Below are 27544 nucleotides of genomic sequence, written 5' to 3' on the forward strand. Positions count from 1 at the left end.
CTTCAGTGTGGTCACTTTGTGCTTTTGTCAGCCCCGTCATGCTGCCAGTTGGGCGTACGCATCAACGCTCGGCGGTGTCAGCAACAGCCATCCGCTGCCCTCAATGACATACGCGGCGCAGCTTGTCTATGCGCTGCCTCGGCCGCTGCCACTGTCGGCGCTGCAGTGCCCTCGGCTTCAGCTTCAGCTTCGGCGCTCTGCGTCGCCGCCGTGGCCACGACTTCACGGCTGCAGCTTCGTCTGATAAACATTCTGAATTTATCATCAATTCAGTTTGCCGAATGGACTACGCGAATTTAGACGTGCTTTGCGCTGATACGGCGGCGTGCGCGCTTACAACTGTAAATCACTGTGAATACATTACAAATAATTACAGAATCTCCACTGATTGCTTTAAACAAATACTAGTCGAACAAAAGAATTTATTTTAATTTACGCATTTCAGTTTCACGAATTTTAACTAACGGTAGTGCTGCTCGGTTTTAAGTGTTCAGTGAAGCTTCAGTGATTTTATGGCAAAGTTCGGAAATATGAAATAGGTGAGCAACGAAAGGAAGTGCAAGAAAACTTAAAATAAGTAAGCGAAAAATTCAAATCTTTTGAATATGTGAAAAGAAATTAAAGAATAAAAGAAACAACTACAACAGCGCTTAGATAATATTAACACAAAAGCATATGCATATTTACATATATACGGTATGCCTTTGTTGTTTTACTATCAAATTTCTTCAACATTTTTCTTTGGTCGAGCGCCAAAATGTGCGGGCAGCGGAAGTAGGCCTCAAAGATTTGCCGATATTGATTGCTCGAAGCAACAGTATTGTGACATCACTTAGTCATTTGACAGCGTCACATTCAACCGCACTTGCATACTTATCATATCATACAGAAAGCAAGTATTAAAATTCGAAATTCATGTACCCAAATTCTTTATATCTACCACACATGTCAATGAATAATAATATTTTGTATTGGAAAGGAATTTGCTTATCTGAATAGTTCATATGCCGAAAGAAATGATTGGATTTAGTTGGGACTCTTGTTCTACCAGCTTACGGGTACTAATTGACAGATTTCAAAGATATATCTCTTTAGTTTATTCTTTTGGATTTCATTCAAACACCTATCTCAAAGTTTTTAGCTCTATATTAACCTAATCTATTTTTCATAGTAAATAATTTCAAAACAAAAGAACTAGGAAAACTCGAGGTATACGGCATCATTTACTACGCAATTAATTTCACAATTTTCGATTTTGAATTATAAAGAAATACAAAAAAAAACATAATAGTGATAGAAGTCAATCAGAAAAGAGCATATAACTTTGAGTCTAGTTCAGAAGAAGAAATTTCGAAAATATGCGTTTCAAAAGTATTACTTGGTTGAGTTGTTTAACCATAAAAAATCAGGTAAGTCTTTGTCAACATGTTCTTATGAAGACCGCCGGGGTTACCTCTGAAACAGTCGCATCATGAGATCACTTGGAATAATTTTAAAGCCCTAGCAAAGATGTAACTTCAAATGCTTTTAAAGACTACTTCAAGTAAAGCGCAATCTCTAATCGTCCAGTTATAAGAAGAAACATAAATCCAATATAAACAAATTTATTTTTAAGCACTTCCCGTTTGGGCATAAGAACAACTTATTATCGTCGCCTAGGTGTGCTCCGCCCAAAAGCACACTCTATACAAGCGCTTTGCATATTATTGAAGAAGGCAAGAGCGATACTTATAATTTGATGCCATAATATTTTTCGTATCTAAATACTTCTATTGGGAAAAAAGTAAACATATACTTGCTTGTATCTTCACACACCCATAATTCTTTGGCTTAGCAATAATGTGAATGGGTGCCCATATCACTTTACTGAATCCATTTGCAATTCGTCAAATACTTTCGGCAAAGTGCTGCTTTCTCTCGTCTTTCTAGCGGGCGAGTTAAGTTCATTTCAACGCCACAAGCACACAAATCTTACAAACATGCAAGCGTAGATAGAATTCTCGAATTGTTTTTCGTGAAATTTTAGAAGCAAAAATGTCGGAGTTCCTCAAAAGCAAATAAAGTGGTCTCACGCGCGTTTAAATGGCTTGATATCGACACACATGTATGAGTAGATTTGCGCATTTAGTTGTGTATGCAAATGATTTGATATTGATTATGTCGAATAGAGGAAGTAGGAAGAAGAAGAAGACTACCGAAACAACTTGAATAGCTTCTCATTCACATATTTGATATATGAAAAAGACATAGACAAAAAACAGAACTGTGCTTGAAGAGAGTACATTAAAATGTGCCAAAATTGATGAGCAGTTGGACTAACAAATAACTTTAGAAATATGTCCTGCAAGTATCATCAAACTTCTTACTACTTGCTTACAACTAGTGAAAATAAGTCTAAATACAAGACTCACATATGGACACCAACAACCAATCAACATTCTTCGACGTGCTGGACAGCCGCTAGGACTTGAAAAGCAATATAACAGCAACAAATATATTTCCATTCTTCGAATTCTCTGAAGCGCTAGGCACGTGCTGCAGAAAGGTCACAGTTGCGTGTGTGTATGTGTGTGTATCTAAAGCAATAGCTCTCAAGCCGACGCCACAGAAGGCCATTTAATGAAGGGCTAAATTCTAACCGGTTTGCTTTTAACTGAGATACATAAACTGAGCATGTGTAAGGCGAAAGCTTGCAAGCTTCACTGATTCCACAATGCTCCAAAGTGGCAACAAGGCAGCATTTTAAATTATTTGTGAAATTATTAAAAAGTTGCTGCGAAATAACTTCGGGCGCTTTTCAGAAAAGCCAATAATATAAAGTTTGCTGCTTGGCTGCTTCCTTCGGATCCTTTTCCTTTTAAATTTTAAATTTACAACACAATCTACAAAAGTGTTCGCACATTCATTTACAGTTAGAGCAGTACAGTAACATAAAATCTCTTAAGTTAAATGCCGTGCAACTTTCAGACTTTCAGGTATGAAGCGTTTTACAGCATATTTGAGAAATTTGAAGTTGATTGCTTTGCCGCCACACATATACACACATACACGCGCGCGCGCTCCATTGTTTACAATAACATTCTTAAGTTGCGTAACTTTACTAGTAAACCATAACACACGAACAACATTTACGAACATTTTTGCACTGTCAAGTTTAGTTAAGTTCGCTGCAAGACTACTAGGCAAGACACGCTCACCGTGAAGCGCACATCACAAACTTTCTAATTTCCAAACAAACTTAACCGATCCCTGCATTTCATATACAAATTCATATACAAATTGCATATGCCATCCTTCTTATATTTCTACAAGCAATTTTAATTGTATACAACATTTTGCTTTAGAAATAGCAAAAATATGTGTGTGAAACTTATAGAGACGTCTTGAAAAAAGTTGCTTTAAGAATAGGCATTTGAGGATCACGTGAACGTACTTTTTATCAAGCTTTCACTTCGCTAAGAGATGTATGGATGTTACTTAGTTTTGGACTCATTTTCACCCACTAAGGCTTCAAGCTAACTTGGAGATTTGGAGATGGTAACTCTCTATATTCAGCGCGAGTAGAGTAGTTATGAACTATGATAATTAACTTCTAAGATATTTCTAAGTTTCCATTATGAAATTGTAATAAAAGTCCATCTAGAATACCAAAGTTCTCAAGATACAAGTGTTCTCAAGATTGCGTTTAGATCTAGTCACGCAGCAGACATCACGAACGTATTTTAGCTCATAAGATTTTGCATTAAATAGCTTCATAATAAAAGGGGTAATATGTATAAATAATTTACTGCAAACATCTCCTTCCTCTTGTAGCCTCAAAATCTAGAAAAAAACGCTTTGCAAAAATGCGAGAACACGTTTTTCGCATTAACTCATAAAATGTGCATTCCTCCATTCCTGCCACAAAAGTAGCAAAAGCACACATTAAACCAAACTCCCAGTGGGATACCCGCAAACCCAAATGAATTCATTAAAAGCCCATTTAGAAGGGGTGAAACCGTGTGTCGGGGGATACAGAAATAGACAGCAACCAGCAGAAACGGTAAAGCAGGTACGCCAGCGCATTACTTAAATATTAAAATAAAAATATGTGCCGTCACATACACGTATTCATAATTATAGCGAATTTTTACCAAGAAACATTCTTTCATATTTTACGCGTAACTTTAGTCAGCATTATGACCAGCTATTATAATAATTACAATTGCCAGAGTTGTCAAATGAAATATGTTGCAGTGACTGAAAGCAATAAGCAGCTAAAAGGCTTACGAGCATGAGTGTGATGGGCAAAAAATCGAGAGTATATACATATGTATGATACCTCTTAGTGAGGTAGAACAATGGGGAAAATGGCGGAATATCAAACTCGTCCTAAACTAGCCACACGAAATGCACAATACGCACGAATAAGGACAAAAACAAAGGATAATAGCGGCAAGCCATCGAAGCGAAAAGACCAGCACATAAAAACGCACAAGACAAACAACAAGCCCGCCGACTAACCAAAGCGTCAGTCAGCCGGCCGTCGGTTGGAGCAACCAGCCACAAGACAGACAGTGAGCTTATAACTCTTTTATGAAAATTGTGTGAGAAGCGTTTTGCAAAGTGGTCCATTTTTTATATTCGCACGCACACACGAGAGTATTATATTTGCGGTGCAAGCGCGAGTTGTTCCCAGTTCTTATATGTGTGTGTGAGTTCAAGCCCGTGTGCGAAACCTGTGACATGCACGGACTGAAGGGAAAACTGCAAGACAGCTGCTCGCGCGCTGATTTAGTAGAGTGTAGACTCGTTGAAAGAAATGGTGTAGTTGTTGAGTTTGAAGATATAGTATCTTAAAGAATGGCTTTGGCTAGTATATATATTTTCCACAGAACAGTCGTAATCAAAGTAGGGCAATACTAAGAGGCGAGCTCCGAGATCCTGTTAATAACTATTCGAGTTATATTTATTCACACATCAAAAACCACTATTTATTAATGTATCATGAGATATTGTAATCAAGGTGTCACCCAACTTGGTGAGCTGGAGAATCTGCAATAAAATTCTTACCTCAACCATCACTGCAATATATCAAACCCTCAACTCTCCTAATGAACTCTTCACGAACATATTTCAAAGAAATGCATAGAAAAAGGGACTGAAGACCACTTAACCATGCACTATTTTCTGCCAGGACCACCATAGTCACTCTTGCATTTGTCCTACATGGTGCGCTGAATGCGTGCAGCGGCTATTTGTACGCACATCAAAGTTATGCGCTTCGCTTAGTGGAAAAATGCCAGCATTTAGAAATGCTCAGCTTTTCACAGCCACTGCCAAGAGGACTCAAATGAACGAAAAAAAGGTAGAAAAACAAAAAGAAACAATAACGCGAAGGTCCAAATGTATTGCAGACTAACTGTGCGTTCAGACAGGAGTTGAAGGCAAAAAGTACCGTTAGCAAAAGCAAAGCACTGAAAGTCGCAGCTTCGGTGAATGCGTACAATGCGTGCCTTGGCGTCATCGGTTGAAAAACTTAGCGCCATCAAAAGAGAAATTTACTCGGTGATACGTAGCCATTTTGTTACCGCCGAGACGAAGGAAATTTATTTCCACACTAAGGAAGCACGTGCATGCATGCTAATAACGGAACACACATGCACTACTAAGAGGGAAAAAGAGTTAATGCCATTATTCACACTAAGCAATTATTGTTTTTATTATTTGATTATGTGCTAAATTTTTACTCGTTCTTCGCTACAATAGCTGAAAATTGCAATTTTGAAAGCAAAGAAGAGATCTTATACCTAAGCACAAAATACATTTTGTATTCTTCAAATCAGATTCCTGACTGCCATAAAATTGCTCCAAGACTCACCGATAAATAGACTTTTCTTCACTCCCAAGCGAAGCCAACTGAATGACAGCCAACAACAGCAGGACCAAAATTAAGGGACACGACAACTGTCAGTGCCAGTAAATTGAGTGAACTCACTTTCTGTTCGAAAAACCGAAAGTAAGACTCCAGCCAAGAGCTTTCCTGGGATATGGTGCAAATGAAGTTCGTCCGCGAAGACTTGACGTGGCAGACAAGCCAATATTGCGATTCGCAGAAGTTCGTTCCACTTGACACTTCAATTTTCAACCATTTCGCCTCACGCTTCGTCACTATGCGGTTGGTGCAGGTTTCGCGAATTCTCTGGCGATAAAGCACAGTAAGATCGCTAAGCCTAAACCACAATGGAAGCGCCAAGTGCAGACAAAACCGAACTGACTGTGATGCAGTGACATTTCAATTCTGAATCGAGCGAAATGCAACGAATATTGACTTGACTTCGTATGCATATGCAAATTCCGCTTCGAACCGCCCGCTTTGGACCCCGCTTGCGTTCTTCCGTTGCTATTGTAGTTTCATTTGACAGGCGGAATTGATTGCCTAGATCGCCGAAATGTGCGTGGGAAAATAAAATATTCCCACAACTCTGCGCTCGCGGTCCGCACGTATTCGCTTTGGCTCAAATGCCCGCCTGGCACCAAAGCGAAAGCGAGAGAAGTTTGCGGCAAATGCACATGTATATATGCATGAGTGCAGCTGGGTATGAATTGCAACTCGGCAACGTTGAAATGCGCAAAATGTACTCATACATAAAATGCCACGTCAAAATTACCGGCAGTGAAAAGTTTTCGAAACAGAGGCTTTGACTGGCATGGCAACCACAACTCAAAGCTTTGTGACCCCCATATGTGTGTACCAGTCATATTTACCCGTATTCGTTTCGTGCATATAAATTTAGTTTGTAAACAAAGTTGAATTGACTCAACCGCCAGCCAATTTACGCTCGCACTCGCACGCTTTCACACTGTCATCAAAAAAGCAGCAAATAACTGAAATGCATAAATACACAACCAGGCGCTGGCGCTAGCACTGGCACATGAGCATCGCCATTCTATATTGAGTGCACCATTCCTACTAGAAACAACTTGACATACACACACTCCGTTACTCTACTCACCACTCACATTCGGGGTAATTCCATTAAAAGTCCTCTTCAAAGACTTTTAAAATTATGCGAAACTCTATCTGTGATGGAGAGAGTCGCATCGATTCAAACGAAAAATACAAAAACTAGTTCTTCGAACTCTTAAAATATTTAATATCCTTCTTCATTTAAGAAATGCTGTCAAAACTTTAAAGTAATAGACATTTTTCGCTTGACAATTTGGAGTTGAACTTTTCGTATTTCGGAGACTCCTAGAAAGCCGCTACCATTGCCGCTTGTCATGGCGTATACGCAACATTTAAATTATTCAACTTGCACAGCGCCAATGCCTCGCTGTCGCTCAGCTCCTACCTGTTGTATTACAGTTGTTTGGTTTTGTTTTGCCTTCTTTGCGTTATTGTAATTTACCTCTTTGTTCCGTTGCTCCCATTTTAATATTCTAATTTTCTCTACGGAAAACTTAAGTAAACGTGTGTTGTTGTATCTGCTTTTGTGTGAATCCCTTTCCATAAGCATCAGCCTGTCGTCTTTAAGTTCGACGTTCAGCTAGTGTAATCTTGTAGTCGCGGTCGCGGTGTTGGAGGCGGCTGCGGTAAATGAGCTACGTGAAGGCTGTGTAATTCTTTTTTCTTTCTTTTTGTTTTGTGTTTTACCTCGCATTTTCATTTTTATGTCTGCTTCACAACGGTGAATTCAAAATATTTGCTGGCTCTTTTTCTTACGTCCATGCATTGCAACAAAAGCGCTGCGGTTCTGCAGCGGTTTTCCCCGCCTCACGTCTCTCGCCTTCGCCTTGTTTCACATTTTGTATTGTCCTGTTATTTTAATTTTCTGTTTTGTTTGTAATTTTTATTCGCTTTTTGCGCACTTTTTCTCTCGCTGAAATGCAGCAGCCACAAATATGCTTGCTGATTGCTCCATTGCTCAGCTACTGAGTAATAGTTTTCTGGGTCTGTGTTCTACTTTGTTTTAATTGTATGAAAACAAAGCTGGCAAACTGAACGAAAACAGTGAGCGGAAAATTGTGCCACTAATTTAAAACAGCACTCAATTTGAAATAATTTCAAGCCAATTTATGATTTTAATATACTCGTAGTTGCTGCTTGCTTGCTGATGGTGCATGTATTGATGTTGGAGTTTTTGATTTACTTATTAAAGTTTTATATTAGTTTTGGTAGTCTTTTTTTCACTAAGGAACGACTTTGGAATATTTAAACCAAAAATGATTATCCGCTGACTCTTATGACCTGACATCATAACAAGTATGCTCTTTATAGACAAGTTTGCTTAGTTAGTTGCTAAGTTCGACCTTCAGATCACCCTCTCCAGTTAGCAATTTATCTTCGCAGAGTCTTTCTAACGGACCTAAAAATAGATTGTATAGTTCACTTTCAACAAATTGAATTCAACTCCCAACGGAACCACCAACATGGATTGGGCACAAAAACTAATGCGACCAAACAAAATTAATCGCCAAAACAACTAATGAGAGTAGTGACGCGCGTGTAGAATTGCTAAATAACAGTCGCAAGCTCTAGCGTATAACGGCGTAACGTAATTCACGCATTGTGCCACAGCCGAGCTCGCCTGATAGTGGCCAATTGTTTCGGGCTCACTCGCCCACTCGCCACTATACTCGTACATTTGATTGATTAGAAAGTGGCGGAAACATATTTCCCAGTTTTGTTTTTGTTTTTGTTGTTTATTTTTTGCGTAACATTATGGCGTTAAATTCGTGCGTTAGTTGTTGCTGTTGTTGTTAGTGGGGAGTAAAATGATGGCACGCCAACGATTAACACGCAATTACGGCTCGACAGGCGGGAACAATTAACCGTTTCACACGCGAGCAATGGCGATGTCCCCAAGGACCGCCTCAGTAGTTAGATGTTCAGCTGCAATCACTTTGCCTAACATTTTTGTTGTTTGTTTGTATTTAATTGCTGTTGCGGCACACATACCGCTATTTGTGAGGAAATATTTTTTCCAACACACATATTATTTTAATGACCGAAAAGCGCCGATAAAATGCCCACACACACGTATTACTTTTTTATTTATTCACACACACACACACACTCATGCATGCGTACAGTTAACTAACATCTTCAGCCTGCCCCAAACGACTTGGCGACTTGGCTTGCTGCCTTGCGCTGCTGCTGTCACATTCTGGGGCGCACCGGGCGTCAACAGCAGCTGCAACTGGCAAACAACAGACCGCACTTGTCTACAACAACAACTGCACATCATTGTATATTGTACATTTTACAACGGCAACCACAACAACAACAACAATGACAAGGAGTTATTGTCCAACACACTTGTCACTTCACATTTGTCAGCGCCACCATTGTTCTACGCCCATATTTATGATTGTTATGTGTGTGTGTATGCGTGTATTTATAGCTGTGACTTGATAGTTCACATTACCCTCACCCTTTGTTGATACTTTTATCGTTTCGGTTTTTATTTTAATGGAACCTTCTGCAGATTGTCTCGTTTCCCTTGGCAACTTTCACTTTTGTTTCGCTGTTCGCTGTTCGCTGAATGTTTGGCGTTTTTCATGCGACACTTCTGACATGGCAATAACAATATTTTACGCTTACCCTTTCTGTTTCTGAAACGTCACGCTCTATTCTTGTTTAATAATAAAAGTGCTTGAGATAGTAAGTAAGGTCAAACCGTTAGATTGGTATGGTTCTTTGAATTTATAAGGAATACTCACGGTATATATTTTACTTTATCTCACGCCGTAGCCGTCACTTCCTAGCCGATAAGGCCATATATTTAGAGTAGCGGTAATCAAGGAGATCAGATGTTATGTTCCCTACCACATCAAAATATCGAATAGCCATATACCAATTATCTCTATTTCAGATTTATTGGTCAATAATATGCGACATTTCTTAAAAAATGAAATGATTTTCAAACTTACGGTTAACCATATTTCTTGCCACTTCTGTTAAATATCGCAAGATAAATGATTTTTTATTTCAACGAATTTTTAGGTTGCCCAATTTTCAGTTCCGCTCTCTTTTCCTACTTACTTTATAATTATGAGTAGTAATTATTTATGTTCATTATATTCAGTTGCGTTAGTCACATTGCTTCCACATCCGAATATCGATTCATGAAATATACAGACATGTGTTATTAATTGTTAATAACCCAAGAAGAATCTCTTCTCCTCCTAACACTAATAGTAACCTACACTCTGTTTAATAGTTGTGTGGCAAACTGTAATTTTCGCTATTAAATAACAGACGAAAGTTTTCGGTGAGCCTCAGAAAGTAATTAAAAGTTCCCCATTCGCGCACACAAATGTCAAAAATGAAATCATTGCGACATGCCACGCAAGCAAACGCGTGCAACCAACCAACTTGGCCACAACACACAGCAGTACTCATACACTTGCCTGGTTAAATGTGAATATGAATGTGGCGACCGACTTATGCTAAATAGCAGACGCGTCTTAGAGAGCTTAAGCTAACAAATGCCTACTAATTATATAGCATTCTAACAAGTTTCACTTTCACTTGCAGCTTTCAGTGCGTCAGCCATGTGGCATTACATTACATACATTACATTCGGCTGCTGTGTGACTGCTAGTCGCCACGCGCTTTTGGTTCAACCACAACTGAAAGTCGCTTGATGAGACCTGCAACTCTTAGGAATCCATCTTCTTGTACATTGAGCTCATGTCTATATGAGTGCGTGTCGTTTTCAACGGGAAGGGCGTCTGTTTAACACTTTTATTGTTGTACTTTAGAAATGAAAACACCATACATGTTGACGACGCGACCCCATGGTTATCGACCAGCATAATATACAAGTGCAACCGTGAGCACTTGAGACATGTAAATACACATATATGTGATGTAAACAAATTGTAGCACAACCGTTATAATTCTACATCATATCGAACGCATGATCTTTGAAATTGCTTGATCTAACATATATGAGTTTCATAACTAGTGGAGTTCTACCTGACTATGAGAGGTGTTCAAATTATAAACCCAACGACTCTCTCGTGAACTCATTCACTAAAAATTTTTTATTTGCATTTAGTAATAACAGCAGGAAAAGTAGAGAATCCTTCAATTATATAAAACATAAGATTCTTTTCAACAAATGATGATTAAGAAATGCTTGCCATCTAATATATCTAAGATCAAGCTTTGTAGAACACAAATTTGTAATTCATAACACTTGCGCTATAACTTCTGCACTCAGTGTATAATACATACATAACCGTAAACTCCAGCAGGCAGAGTTTGCTTACGTTTTTCCTTATTTTGCTGGCTGTCAAATGGGACAAAAGGCATAAAATGCCGACAGAAAATATTTTGGCACCTACCATACAATTTACACACACATTCCCATACATATGCCAAGCAACATGTATGTTCCTCCTCCGTTCCACTCTTCACGGCATGCGCCAAATGTGTGTATGTGTGATGTGAGCCTGCGTGCCAGCCACGTTTGTAATTCATATCGCTAATGAAGTGTGTATGAGTTGTTGTGCCACAATTAGAGCCACTTCAATGTGGCGGCATCTAACAAACAAACAAAAGCAAAGGCACAAGGCAAGGCAAGTAACGCTGGCGCAACAAAGTGAATGTGAAAATGAAATGAAAAAGGAGCAAAGCTATTTGCTGGCAGAATGTTTTTCACACTTGCTTACTTTGCTGAAAAATATACACACGACGTTTGTACGTCGAAGTATTTTATGCTGTTGTTGTTTTTTGCTCGCCCTGCACCGGCTCAAAACAGCTCAAAGGCTCATTACGCCCACACATATGTTTTTCGAAATTTGTACGAAATGTCGCTGGTAAGTGTCATCAGTGATGCCAGCAGCTGTTGATTGCAGCGTCTTCAGCTGGTTAATTCCTTGTTTAGAGCTTCCTTTTAAATTTTTACAAAAATAAACAGAGTTCCTGATTGTTTGTTGAGTTTTGGAATGGTTTAATTGTGAAATGTAAATGAATATGTAATAAATCTAACATATAACATAACGGTTTATTATTTATAAATACACATCTCCTGAATATTCCACCTCTTAAGGGCTCAGCATCATACATATATCCATCCATATGCCTATATTATGCTGTAATAAACCCATGAGTACACATTCAAAGCACCTCTATCTAATTTAATTCAATTAAAAAATGTAAATAAAAAATGTTATTAATTTATTGCAACATACAGAGACAATTCTGTAAACAAATTAAAAATTAAAAAGAAATACTTCTATAATCTTACACATGGCGCACATAATATGTGTGACTCTGAACTCTGAAATAATTTATAACAAAACATAATAAATATAGCGAATAACATAAGGTGAACACGTATGACTACACAGCGCAGATTACTCATTTACATAAGTGTACCAATTTGGCCCAAATGGCTGAATCCCTGATCACAACATTATTCTAGCCAATCTTCAATCTGTCCAATCTGCGCACATTGCGACGCAAAAAGCCGAATTTCCCCACTTATTTGGCATTCGTGCACCAAAACACACACACACATGCTCCTACACATTCAAAACGAAAGTCTCAACATTTGCCGGGCCAACTGCAGCGCTTCTACTTCTGGTAGCTCCGTCTCTCCGCTTCTGCTCCTTGCCGCGCTGTAAATTCGTAGCCCTCGCTCGGTGCTGTCTGCGCCGAGCCATTCCATCATTCACTCGCTCGTTCAATATTCCGATGCAGAATTTTTAATGAATACGTGATTGTTTTTCGCAATTAGCCTTCATCTTTGCCAAAGACCGCCATAAATTACATTTCAGCAGCGCCTTACGGAGCCCACACGAGTGTGTGCCACATATGGATATGTGCTCGCTGGCTCCTGTGCACAACAACAGCTGCTAACATCTGGGTTCGCTCCGCTCCGCTCCTGCCGCTTGGCCCTTTTGAGCGTACATGATTACTGCGGCAGCTAATCAATACTCCTGCCACTCGGTGAGTACAAGCCACGTAATTTCGGTTGCGTCTCATGGTCCGGGGTGAGCAACAGTACCTGCCGGTACAAAAACTCTGTAATTTATTGATTTTTTCATTAAAGTTAAATTGCATTGAGTTCGCAGCAGTTTCGCGTGGGTGTCATCAGCACCGTCACCTCTGTCGGCGTCATCACTGAAAAGCGTCGTCGAGTTTCACGCGGCGAAATTTCAAGCAAATAATGTTAATTTAGAGAAAAGCTTAAATATGATGGAAATGAGACACGTCTGAGCGCGCTTGAAGGATACGGACGGTCGACCTTAAAGAGGTGCAAGCAACGCAGATAAAATTAAATATTCATGAAGGAATTATCGCCATTGCGAAGGTCAAAATAAAGGAATTAGATAATCAGCTTTCTTCGTTCTTGCGTGAACACGAGCGACTTTTTATTAGCGCCGAGTTCAATTTATTCACAAAACAATATTTATTATTAATATTCGCTTATTGCCGCTTTAAAAAGAAAACGGTTAATTAGTTATGCGAAAAGATCAGCGAGCTTCCTCTCTATTTTTCTCAATAAACGAATGCTTTGATGATTTTTTTTTATCTTTTTTGTCTTATATGGAGAGCTTTAAATTAGCATACTCCCAAAGAATTTCAAAACACGTAGTAACACTGCTCTTAAAGTGACTTTCTAGCTGGATTAAAGAGAAATGATATACTCCGAAATAAATGGTTCAAAGAACTCGTTAGAAATTTCTTAAATTTCACTATCTTCTCAAGTCCCACCACAAAACCAGTACCCCATACGTGAAGTTTGATCTGATGACTAAATTATAATTTACTTATATAACTAATTTTCCATCCACGTGCGTTCGCGTAACTGACTGCGGATAATTTTGAATTTATTGAAGCAAGTTTTCATGAATGACAAAACCCATCAAAACCGTCGCAAATAAACTCAGTTTAATTGGGTAATCAGAACTTAAACCAAAAAACGACGAAAACTGCGTTAATTAATGTTAAAAAACGAACGAAATAGTTTCTCGCATTTCCGCAGCAGAATAGCACACGCAACTGCCATAAACTTTTTTGCATTGAATTATTAGCTTTTTACAACGCTCAAATCGAATAGGAAACAAAAAGTTTCACGACGCAATTAAAAACGCTCGAAAGTTGCATTTTGTTAGAATGTTGAAATGTCATTGAAAATTTTTATGCTCCGCTCGCAGCGCAACGCAACGCAACGATATTACGAAATTACTTGAATCGAAATAACTCTTGCAATTGTCGCGTAAAAAAGTGGCAATTGAAAATGAGGACAAAAAATGTTCATAAGCAGCACAGTGAGCTCGTGCGTACTCGTGTGGGTCCGTATGTGTACTCAGCGTCTCAGCGTAGGGAGTGGTGTTTAAAATGCATGACTGCCGCGAATATTCAGTAGCGTGCGGTCGCATCTCATTACAGCGAATTCAATACGATTGTTCAAAGAGTTCGTCTGCTGTTGGGGAAACTTTGGACAGCGGTAATTATAGCGGTATGTGCGACAAAAGTTTCGCTGATTCGAACTACGTTGCATTTTCAATACACATGTGTGTAACTGTGTATCCTTAAAAATGATTTTTTCTAAAATTTTAATTCCGAAAAGTACACCGTCACCCACTCCCCCTCCGATCATAGCAAAGTCTATATATTTTGGCCCTGCATTTAAAGTTGCAAGCACATAAAATGCCAAACAATAACATTTTGACTCTGATAAGATACAATTTCTACTTATTGTAGACTCGCTTCGTGTTTCGTATGCTTTCGGCTTTTCTACTTGTTATTTTCATTTCATTTTCATTTGCTTCGGGCCGCATAAACTAAATGCAAAACACACTACTTTATTTGCCACTAAATTTAGATGATCCGTCGCTCATATACTCTTATTGTTCTGCAGTCTATTTCTAAATCATTTTATGGACCCAAATTTTGCATGCCTTGCCACGAGGCTGCAGATTTTCATAAAACTATTGGCACGTGGTTCGTGTTTCGGTGTGTGTTTGTGCAAAAATAGCACCGCAGATAAATGAATGGCAACCCTTCTGAGCAAATAACGGCGTTGTGCATACAAAATGACCGCAGCCGCCAGCTATCGCTTTCCTGCACATGCCTACAAGTACCCACATACATATGTACACACAAGCCGACGAGCGAGCGTTTGAATGCATTATGACTGCTGATGTGTCAAATTGTTATTACTCATACGCCCGGGGCCTGGCTTTGTACTTACATACACGTATTTGTATCTGAGCGATGACGATGTGTATTGTTTGGCAAGTGTTTTAATTCGTCAACAAAAGGAAGGAAGGCAGACTTTATGACAGCGTCTGCGAGCTTTTGATGAATCTTTGATAACATAAAACGAATTTCAAACAGTAATTCTCATTGTCGCTTGCCGTCACACACACACTAACAAACACACATACATATGCACGAACAATTAAGAGCAGCAATTTGGAAATATGTAAATTGTGGTTATTTTAAAATTTCGAACATAAAAAATATTATTAAATAATCTGAAGTAAATGCTAATAAAAATAGTTTATAATATTCTGTGTATGGTTAATGGACCTGATATCTTCTCACGCAGGGCAAACTAAGGTCTAACTAAACCAAGGTATGCGAAGTAGGTGCGGAAGCCTCTAATTATTGATCGAGCTTAGTAATCTTCTGAAGATGATTTGCATACTCATTCCAGGCGGTTTGTTCGTTTATTACACTATCCAATCACCCCTGTGTTTTTCAAGCATACGATCTGCCTTCATAATGTCTTATTCGGCAAGCTCATGTGTTGAATAACCTTTCAAACAGTATAATGATCATCATCGATCATTTACTATCATATTATCATTATCAATTTTTGGTACAAAGCCTGCCAAAATTGCGGCCCATTCAAGTAGAAAATCACTTCATTAATAACCCACCAATTAATTCACTAATTAAAATTGCAACTATGTAAATTATGAAGCAGCAAACTTTGCCGGCAACAAACTAACTGCACACAAAGGCTCAGGAAAATCGCTCTCAAAGTTCATGTAAATCAACTGCATTCACAATTCTGGTTGTGTGTGTGTGTGTGTGGCTGCCTATCGCTATGTTAAACGATTAATGCAAGAGTGTAGATCTGCGAATGTATAACCCAAACGGGTGCGCCACCGCGTCTCACCCACACCGCACTTCGCCGCCATTGTGTGGAACACCTGAAACGGTAAAGCAATTTGATACTCATACACCACCATGGCACACATACACACACACACCAAGGCACCAAGACACATTTCTGCTACACACTCTCGCTTTGAATACAGCTGAGTTCAAAGTAAGTGACTAACGGCTAGGAAGCAGAGCACCGAACACCCCCTCAGACTCAGATATATACATGTGAGTGCTTAAAGTCACTACTCATTAACTCGGCGGCAGCACAAAGGAGCAGGAAGACGACTAACTAACTGTTCGCATCAGTGCAGCGTTGCACCAGCACTAGTGAAGGGCTTCGCTTGAAAGCAATTGAGAGAATATTCAACATTTATTGCATTGCATATCTGTAGGCGTTTATTTTTCCTATTAATGTGCGGTTAACTGCCTTTCAAAGGAATCCGCATTGATTTAACAACAAAAACAACGCTAGCACTTAAGCACAACGGTTATAATGACTTTTATTGCAATTATAGCAGATTTGAGAAGAGTCGAGGATAATTTGAGGAATAGTTTTAATTACATTTAAAATAATATCTGTTGAACTGTTTGGGGTACTGAGAATAATTTTTGCTCAAATAAAACTCGCAATTAGTTGATGCTATGTTTTACGCTGAACTTACTTAATTTTTTAATAACAAACTGCTCAACCTCCCTTGCAAAATCTCTCTCTCCAGCATTCAACTTTATTGCATTTTCCATATTCTGTTTTCCACTCTTGGTCCAACGACTAGTCTTGGTCAGTTTGTAAGCAATCAAATAGTTTATGCATTTCTTCAGCATTTGTTTCCTGTTGTTTTCGACATTTTTTTGTTTTTTTGCCATTTGCATTTTCTTCTCTTCCGATGTGCTATCGCATTGCTTATTGCGTTGCACAAAAGCTTTCAATTGCATGCATTTCGCTTTGGCAATGAACGCTTCGTTTATCCAATTACTCCACTTCCAGTATCTCTAAATGAATAATGTGTTGTTGTGTGTGGACAGCAAGATAATTAATTCTAAATCTGCTTTGGAAAAAAACGAATATCAATTAACTGCTTTGTGAGATATTAAATATTCCTTTTCAACGCAGAAACATGTTGCATCAGTTGAAGCAATGCAAATTCGCATGGAACGGAGAAGTGGTGACAATACTAAGACTCATAGAATGCATACCATTTATATTTCATTTCATTGAGATATCTTCCTTATTGCGAAGAATCTTTATGTAGAATATAGAGGACTTGATGTACAAGCATATACCCTATAAAGGTAACCGCATCAGAATTTCAATAAGAAACCTAACATTCATACATCTATGTGCGGCGTTCTCGATCCCACTGGATTGGGAGGACAAACGGTATGGATAGATCGAATAGAAGTTCTAAAATACTAGTTGCACTAATTTTTTATTTTATTTTTTTTTTTGATGTAAAGTACAACAAATTATCTATTTAACTTGGATTTGAAGAATTAATTATTTGAGTCCAAAGTTAGTCAGTTATGCCCTTCGCTTTCACAAGCATGTTTTGTTTTCGGTACAGCGTTAAGTTGACTTACCACAATACTCCATCTTGTAACAGGCATCAAACTCACATCTGCCTGGTTTCCTCTGTCATGACTGCTCGGACACGCCACTGATAGACAAGCGGTGACAAAGGTGACGAAGAAACGGCAACATCGAACCTTAAACTTGCCGGGCGAAACCAACAAACAACTATTACTCGCTCTCTGTCATATAAATATACATATACAGCACCACTGAATAACTAAAAGTCATTTGGCATACCAGAATTAACTCGACAATCAAAATCAGGGCCATCCACCCAATTCGTAGGAGTAATGAAACGAAAGCTTTTTATTTGCATAAAAATCATTAAACTTTTGACATTTCCATTTAAATTTGTTACGTTTTCTCACATAATGAAGAGATTAGCAATAAAGTTAAATGGCTTGTGGAATGGCAGGGGAGTCGAGGGAAACCCGAGTGGAGAATGTTAGGAGGCAACCAGTAGAGTTATTGATCCAAATTGTGGTGTGGCAGAAATGAGTGATGGTGCGTGTGTTTGTAAATAAACAAATATTATTCGGAGATAACGGCAATGTCAATAAGGTTCGCATAATTTAGGCAATTGAACACTTATAATGTGGAATACAGCAGCATCTCTGAGTTTGCTTTAAAAGTTGTTGAAAGTGGTTTAAAACTAATTCGCTGTTTCGAACTAGAATATGTGCGCAACTCATTGATTGTAATTAAATTAACTTAAAATGTGATAATTTGAGTAAGCCTTAAACAATAAGTTATTGACAGAAATGCTTCCATTTGGAGAAATCAGTTCTTGTGGAAAGCATTTGGTATATTATAGAAATATCTCTCAGCTAGTATTCAAATACGCACTGCCAAGGAAGATGCCAAATTGTTTTTTAATAAAGAATCGCAACCTAATTATCTTGCAATGCATATATATATGAAACATTGGAATATGCGGCTGGAGAATCACGTCTTACGCAAATGTAAACAAGTAATTACAAATGACAAGAAACCAACGCAACGAATAGAGAAGCGAATATATATACAGTGATAAGTCTGCTTCTGCTATGCGTTGAATAAGACGAACAGTTTCTTGTTTGGCCCTCAGAAAAAAAAGCAGAATACTTGAACCTCGACTCAAGAGAGTAATACAAGTGCGCGCTCTACATGAGAAACACTTCAGCGTGCATTGGCACTCAAACACGAACAATACGCACATAACGGTGTTAACCCAATATTCGCTAGTATCATTTAGGGTGCGCCAATAGCAGAATTTTGGATTTCAACTCGTTCTAAGCTTCGAAATTACGGGATTTTTTGATCATATACGTACTTATATTGCCTATGGTTATTCTCATAAAATCAGAAAATTTATTATTTTCAAAATAAGTTTTTGAACCACCCTTTGCAGGAGTACTGCCACTTAAGTCAACGGAATGAAAAGAAGCATACGCCTAGGCGCGTACGAATAAACTAAAGAAAACAAAACGCAGCAACATTCGTTGACACTTACTATTCGCCGTAAAAACAGAGAGAAGAGCTGCTGTTATTATGTCTTCATTAAATTCTCACACTTGCGGATGATTTTTATTACAAATTAATTTTCATAAAACTGGTGCTTCTAAACTCAAGACCTCACGATATTCAATTGAGATTATGGGAGATCGTATATTTATACCAGGGCTTCGATCTGAGTCTCTCTATTATGAAATTTCAGTCCAAAAGATCGGAAAAATGTTCCCTTAAAGACGAATTTAAACATATTTCAGTCACAAGTAATTTAGTTTAATATTTCAAAAGTAACTCACTTTATCCATTCAAGCCACCGTTTTCAATTCGTTGGCCACCACTGTACACAGTCGCACAGCAAATGTACACACTTTTGCATGTTGAGGCAATTTTATGAAGTGCTCACTATGTAAATACGTAGTGTACTCGTACGCACTACTACTAACAACAAGAACAAGAACAACAGTAAGCGATAATGAAAACAAATAAACGCACTTGTAAAAACACCAGTAATTGCTTTACCAGCAGCAAATAAAATGGACGAAGCGGAAGAGATGCATGCAGAACAAGAATGAGCAGACGCGAATAACGTCAAACACACACACACACGCACATAGAGAGAGAGGGAACGATGCATGAGGCACATAATAGGCAAAGTGCTTGCAATCAGACTGCAAAGAAACAAGTGAATAATGAAATAAAATAAAATGGAATAAAATAAAACAGAACTGAGCCACAAGTGCAACAACAAAAGCAAAAACAAAAAAAAATAAATAAATAAAAAATAAAACTTACAGGAGAGCTCTGCAAGCGCTGAGCCGCCACTTAGGCCGTTTAAGTTGAGTGTCTCTAACGCCAGCACGCACACAGACACAAACACACACTCGCAACAACAACAACACAAAGCAATTGAATGCTGGCGCACACGCATTGTAGCGGGTCCATACACAGCATTGACGGCTTTGAATGTGTGTATGTGTGACTCACTCACACATCAACACGTGTATGCATAAGCAAATAGCCACATACTCGTACTCGTACTGCGGCATACTCCATTTGACCTCCTATTTGACGCAGTCTATCTCATGGCTGCCATTCATCACCGTCAACTGCCATCACACGGACTAACGGTTCGGCGTTTGTGCCTTTTCCTGCCACTCAGCGGACTCATGCTCCACTGTTGCAAGAGTGCGTGTGCGTGAGAGCGTTTGTTGGGCTTTATCGCTTTGCGTTGTGTGTGAAAAATGCTTCCATTGAGGATTTGCACTCGCCCTGAATGACAGTGATTTACGCATTTGCACGCATTTTTCGTGCTTTGTAAACACAGTTGAATTCGTTAAATTATGATTTTATTGAGGGACAAACACACACAAACAAATGTACATATATCAAAACATATTTGCTTAATAAACTTAATCGCCAGAAGATGCTGAACCAAATTAACTGGATGTGGATATTGATATTGAAAACATGATCAAGGTGTTCAAGAAGAATTACACAAGCAAAGAGTGCTGAAATAATCCAACATTATTATCTTAGTTATATTCAGAGGCAACAGTTTTAAGTTATAGCTCAATATCCACGAGTGCAATAACACACAGTTGAAAGTAAGTGGCTGTTTCCGCTTACCATTCGCAAGCGTTCGCTCAAAGACCCTCAGGACTAACATAAACATCAACTATTACAACACATATCTATTTATGTATAAATGCGAGTATATATATACGAATTTACTGCACCTGCGCCACTTATTAATACGAACCAGTTTGCCGGCAGTGCGACATGTGTTGATTATATTATTGCAAGCGCGTTGGCAAACAAACAACTTAATCAAGGCACTTCCCGGATTTTAATAAAATGCGAATGATTTTTCTATGCCTATGCCGAGCGTTAGCACGTGAATAGCAAAACACGTTGGGCCCTAATACGAATCCCCATAAAAAAGCACTTTTTGTACACTAAGGCGTATGCGTAACATTTATTCATATCAAGAAAAGAACTTAAGTACGAGTATTTACATATATTTCTTTATATTTTAAACATACTAAAATATTCATTATCGATTATAACAGTTATTGCGAAATAGTAAACAATGACGGGTTAATATTAAAATTTCATGCAAAACAAGAGCGCGACAACTTTCACTACTGCCAAGCGAAATTCGAAAAGGAAAATCAATAAATTTTAGCGGCAACAGCAACAGCAATAAATCTACGTGAATATATTTATTTGCGCTGAATATGTATACGAGTATATAGAGACCGAAGTTGGTTGGCATGAGTGCTGGGAAATATTGGCAATGTCGTCGAGCGCCAACCGAAGTGACAGTGCACAGTCGCCCGGAAAAGTGGCGACGGCAGGAAGCGCAGGCGGTGGCAGTCTGTGAATTATTAAAGCGACACACACACACACCCACAACCACTCACATACACTTTCCATACAACAAAATGCGCAAAAGCGAAATATTTATTATGGACCCACCATATGATGGCCGAGACACACACACACATGCATACTCGTACTTTTCAAGGACCACAAATGGCTAGCTGAATGTTGGTTGGGCTATCTGACAGTTTGGCTGCCGCACTTGTGTCATGTTACCCCTTCGCCATAAGTGTTTGTGTGCATTGGAATGTACTTGTCTAGCTAACTAGAAAGTTTAGCGTGTCTACTAATACAACAACAACAACACCGCTACAGCGAGTTGTTGGCTGTGAACACAGTTTCTGAGCATTGTGCGCCATTTTACACACTTTACACTTGCTCTTCAATACACTAAGTGTGCTGCAATGGAGTTTAAATTGAATAAACATACTCATGCATAAATTTGCACATTAATTATGAGCTACGGTTGGCTATCAGCGCTATATTTTGATGTAAAACGAACTATTCTTAGACACAATATTGCGCACCGCGGATTAAGCGCTGACATTATAATTGAAACTAACCAAAAGATATAACTGTAATTCAAAGTTGGTTAAGGATTTTGGGACACTATAATCCGTATTCTCTTTTACACAACAAGTTATTCTCTCTTTCTTCTCCTTGCTCTTTGACAACTTTTAAAAGAATATAAAACACTAGTTCTATACATTTTTATTCTAAATGTTCTACTATTCGTATCACTTATGTGGCTTGAATACAAAATCAGTCAAAAATTTGAGCTTTAAAAATAACAAAATTCGTGAGTTCGTTGTATCATTGGGTGTTGCGCCTTTAAAAAGTCACATGAAATTAAAATCAATTCATTTGAGTTTTCAAAACCCGCCCGCGAGTCTCAAATGTTGCCACCTAACAGCGCCCAAATGTGTGTTAGTAGATGTGAGAGTTCTTGAAGGTTCCTGCTCTTGGAATTTTCCGGCGCTTCTCATACTTACATATACTCCCACCATCACCAACACATTATTTGTTTTTGTTTTTATCTGTATATATACGTACATATATTGTGTGCCTTCACACCCTTCTGCCGGGATTTGGCTCAAATTTCTAATTTCACACATCAACACACACATTTACATTAATTTACTTAAACATCCGAGATGCTGGGACTTAAAGGTCCGCCCGCAACGCCCGCGCCGCCGCCGCTCCGTGTGTGCACTGACATAATGTGCATGCTGATATTTTCTCTGAACATACATTGGCTCCAAATGCCGCCAAAAATGAGAGGCGCAGAGATTGCGGCAAGGCAAGTCGCAGCCAACATTTTTAAGATGAAAAGGCGTACTTTTTGTTGTTGTGTATTTACATTAAAAATCAACTTAAATCAGGCCACGTGTTTGATGATTTCCGAGCGCGTCGCGTAGCTTCGGAAGAGTGACAAGCAGTTCGATGCAAAGCAGTAAACAACCGCACACACACACATACTCGTGGTGTTTTTGTTGTTTAAGGTCGGTCGGTTTTTTTTGTTCGTGCTTTATGTGTGTTTTATCGTCATGAAAATGACAACCAATATCCGCACGTAGATAAATTTTATGAAGCCTAGTGCAGCCGAACGGCAAGTCAATCTGGAATCAGAAATCAGTGAACACTGCTTGTGCTGCCAAATGAAAATAATGTGTGCCACAACAACAACAACAACGAAAATGTTGATTTTTAAAATCAAAGGTTGCTCGCTAAAAATTACTTAAGATTTAAGACACCTTCAACACCTGACTTAGCTGATTTCAGTGATTTTTAGTTTTGACCTCCAGTTCAACTTGGCTTAGGGTGAACCTAAGTCAGATTACAAAGATGTTGCAGGAATTGTGTGCCATTTGCTTACCATTTTTACTAAATCATCCTTCACCATCTTCTTCTACTACGTCGAAATTAGTTTCAAGCGTTGAAGATCAGATTTTTCGAAACCGTTCAACTTTTCCATTGAGACTCCGTAACAGCAAAGCTTCAAGTATGAGAACTATATATATTGTGATGGGATAATATGAGAGGCTACCTCCTCACTAAAAGCAATTCGATTCAATCCATTACTAATTCAATCAAATAAGAACGCATCGATATAGATCATACGAAGATACTTTAATTTACTTAATGCCCCTTTTATTCAGTTAAATTCCAAGCGCTCCATTTTGGGTCTCTAATCCGCCGCCGTGTTATTTATGACCCCACAAAAGGCACAAAATACCTGAAGCTGAACACACTCGTATTTCGTTGAAGTCTAGGTAGTTTATTCAAAATTACATTACTATTAATTAAATCTTGCTGCCACAGCAGCGCTGCTATACATCGCCTGTGTGTGGCCGCCTCGTGCGGTTGCAAATTGCCATTAAATGCACTTAGCAGCAATCCCTATTTACACACCAACATACGCATATTTGCCATTTAATGTATATATAATAGTATATATGCCGAATTAACTGGAAGAGCGCAGTCCCAAAGCGCACTTTGGCACTTTTTCGTTGGGATACTCAACCGACAATTAGTAGTGGCAGTAAAGAAAAGTTTGCATAATATTTATTACTCTGAAATGCGTGGCGCGCACTTGTGCCGGTGGCTGTGTTGGGGCGCACTCCATCAACGAAAATCCCAGCGAGACCAACACAAAGTACTTTTTACGAGCAATTTCAGCTTAAATTTAATGGCTTTTTTACATGAGCATACACGCAGCCACCGAGCACAAGCCGACATGACGCACGCACGAACATCTCTTCGTATGTGTGTGCGTGTGTGCCTGGCCGTGCTGCGGAGATCAAAAAAGAACAATTACAGCGCCGAAACGCTGCTAACATGTCAATTCGCCGGTATGCGCGTGTGCGCTGGGGCGTATGAGTGACATTAGAGCATTAATACAGGACGCAAACAAAATTTGGTTAAACAGGGCCTACACGCGTGTGCGTGTGCATGTGCGTGAGTGCATGTGTCTGTGTAGCAACAGTTAGATATGTAAGTCCCAGAGGAATTTAATTTATGCACATATGGCTGAGCGTTTCGTTGTACTAAATATACCACGGCAGGACAAGTTTAGTACGACTATGGAGAGAAGAGAGGAGGATTTCTCTTCCGAGACTTTCAGCTGTTAAAGTTTGCTTAAATATTAAGTGAGTTCAAATCATAGGTCGCTGTGCATATATCATACGGAAAATATTAAATTCTCCATTAGATTGAAGCCGGCTTTAAGGCGCCCAATTTGTTCATGAAATGTGCTGAGTTTCAGCCCTGCAAGCAATTTCGCTTTAAGCAGCGTCTCTACATTTATTACGTTTATGTTACAACAAAAATCCGCAGCTGCAAGGCAATTCGCAACACTTGCAGCAGCCCAAAAGCCACGTTCCTTGCCACTAAAGCATTACTTTTGCCACCCGCTCTTCACCGCATAGTGGCGGCGCATCGCCGTCGGCGCCACAATATATCATCACGCGTGCCTGCCATTGCATGTGGCATACAACAAATTTACTACATGACACCCGACACACACACACGCACGTAGCGCTCGCTGCACACCGTTTAAACTTGCTGAGTGGAACATAACGGCGAAGCAACGCAGCGCAGCGTGACGCAGAGCCACCGAGGCACCCTGGCAGCGCAGGGACCGCATGGTAGCACCACCACAAACCACACCGGCCCCAACCGTATATATATGTGCACACACGGGTGTCAGACCAACTGCGCGGCCGCATATCATATAGTGCATGTATGTGTAACCTGTTTTGTGTGCACTTGCCTTCGTGCGGTACGTGTGTATAAAGTGGTATAAAGTGACTGTTGGCGTCAAGCAGCAAAAGTGTCACTACGCCGGCCAGATGATAAATTGAATTGTGCCGCTGTCGCTGCCGCAGGCACTGGCGCTGGCGGAAGGGTATAAAAGGTTTATTGCCACATAATGTGCATGCACACACACACACACACACATAAAATGCAGTTGACGAGACCGCAGTAAGGAAGCGTGTGATTGGGGGTTGGAGTACGTGCGCGCCTTGGTAGGCAGATTGCTCGGCACCAGCACGCGTACAAAAATTCAATTTGGCGTTTGTTTTTCCCTTGCGCGGACATTCTACTCACTCGCCTGCTCTTTTAATTTCTCATCTTCCACTCTTTCATGACTTTTTTAATTCGTATCCAACACTCATGCTAAATACAGCAATGTCAAGGCCAGGTAATCTCACAAGGCAAGGGGGTTTGCGCATCACCATGAATATGCTTTCGCGATCACAGAGTCGAATTCGCAAAGTATAAAAATTAATGAATAATCAATTATCCAATTTCACTTGTCTGGTCCGAATTAAACTGCATTAAGTAATACTTTTCACGGAACGAACGGCAAATAAACTGTGCAACCTCATTAAGATATTTATATAATGTTGATCCAACCATTTGCTTTCCATCCTGTATTTGCTTCCGACAGTCCCTCGGATTATTCTTCGATTTTTTTTTTTTTTTTTTTTTTTGATATTCACAACCTCGTAAGCATATTCTCACTTTATCCGTAAAATGATTTCGTTTGAAACCTCCTAGCGGTTTTCTATAATGAGTAGATGCTCTCTTGTTGAGACAAGTAGGACAAATTTTCAGAAACCTCAAACATAGTTCTTAGTATCAAAAACTGTTATTCCTGTCACTGCAGTTTAAACCTTCTCTCTCTGAAGAAATATCATTTTGAAAAACAAAAAATGAAAATTAAATAAAATGTCATAAAAATTTCCCCGGATTAACATGCAGAGCAGATGTGCATTTATTTAATTTCAAAATTACATAAATTAATTGTGGAAAGGTAGAAAGTAAATAGTGAAACCTCGAAAATTTTTAAGGTACTGTGGTTAGTTCATGGCAGCGGTTTTGCGGTTGCACACTCGACTGCACACCTATCGAAAACGTTTTTATCAGCTCATGAGCTCACATTAAAATTAAAAGTTCCTTTAAACAATTTGCTCATTTTCCATATTTATGTAAAAAATCATCGCACACAAAAGTAATTTGATCAAATGACAATGCCATGGATAAAACTGTTGTAAAAAACTTCAATTGTGAGCAATGTCGTTGGCTAATTGTTGCATTTGTGGACTTATTTCTGCATTTAAATTTAGTTTAAAGTTTGGACTCATCAACTACACATTTATATACAGTTGCATTTTAGAAATTCCTTCAGATTTATGTATTAGTATACAGCATTGTAAGCTATCCTTAAGCAAAGGCAGCGAAGGTGAATTTAATTTTGCTCAATGTGGTGAAATGTGTTTGGCGTATAAATATTTATGAACCAATAAAACCGTACATTTGACCTTCACCGTGCTGCGGATTTACTCTGGAGACACATTCGCTATCTAACGGTTCAAAGTAACAGTTTTCATTAATAAGAACTAGTTAGTAAGTACTTACTGTTACAAACTAGCAAAACAAAACTGGTTTTGAACTAAGCAAAAGGCATCTTTTGAAAGTTGTAGTACTCAGTCATTCATGTTGCAATGAATATTTCATTCCTGATGATGAGAAATGAATGGGATCGGAAAAGAAACTAATTTTAAAGTCACTTTGAAAAGTTTACACTTTCTTAACAGATTTGGACCGGTTTCTCGGAACTTCCCAAGAACTCACAACAGAGCTGGAATCTCTATAACAATTGGGTGAATTCTATCGAGCGACTAAGGCTAGCTCCATAGAGTTTTTATTCTAAGTCGCGAGGAACAAAAAACAAAAGAGAATTTAATAGATTTATAACTTGCTTTAAGAGTAGTTGTCAAGTGGCAAAAATAGGTCCAGTTATAGATGAGAATTACCTTCTTGCACGCTGAATCTGCTTGCATGATTTGTTTATCTCGTACACCTGCAGATAAGTGAGAAATGGTGGAAGAGTGTGAGTTTGACTTCCCACACCCCCAACGCACTCAGGTGAGTAAGCATTCTATTACACGTTGAACACGAAAGAAACACAA

At 38.9% G+C, this 27544-nt stretch overlaps 1 protein-coding gene across 3 annotated transcripts in view; it reads left to right on the plus strand.

Moving 5' to 3' along the window:
• Positions 1–285: 285 nt before the first annotated feature.
• Positions 286–27544, plus strand: part of LOC105221497 (5-hydroxytryptamine receptor 2A) — a 108568-nt gene continuing 81309 nt past the window's right edge. For 2 of the 3 annotated variants that reach the window (XM_011198525.3, XM_054233891.1), the window contains exon 1: positions 286–539. The gene's annotated coding sequence lies outside the window, so the exon portion shown is untranslated. Of the gene's footprint in view, positions 578–27544 lie in introns of all 3 variants that reach the window. The other variant, XM_029046389.2, reaches the window with a different exon arrangement.

This window comes from Zeugodacus cucurbitae, chromosome 6 (genome assembly GCF_028554725.1).
Source record: "Zeugodacus cucurbitae isolate PBARC_wt_2022May chromosome 6, idZeuCucr1.2, whole genome shotgun sequence".
Taxonomy (NCBI): domain Eukaryota; kingdom Metazoa; phylum Arthropoda; class Insecta; order Diptera; family Tephritidae; genus Zeugodacus; species Zeugodacus cucurbitae.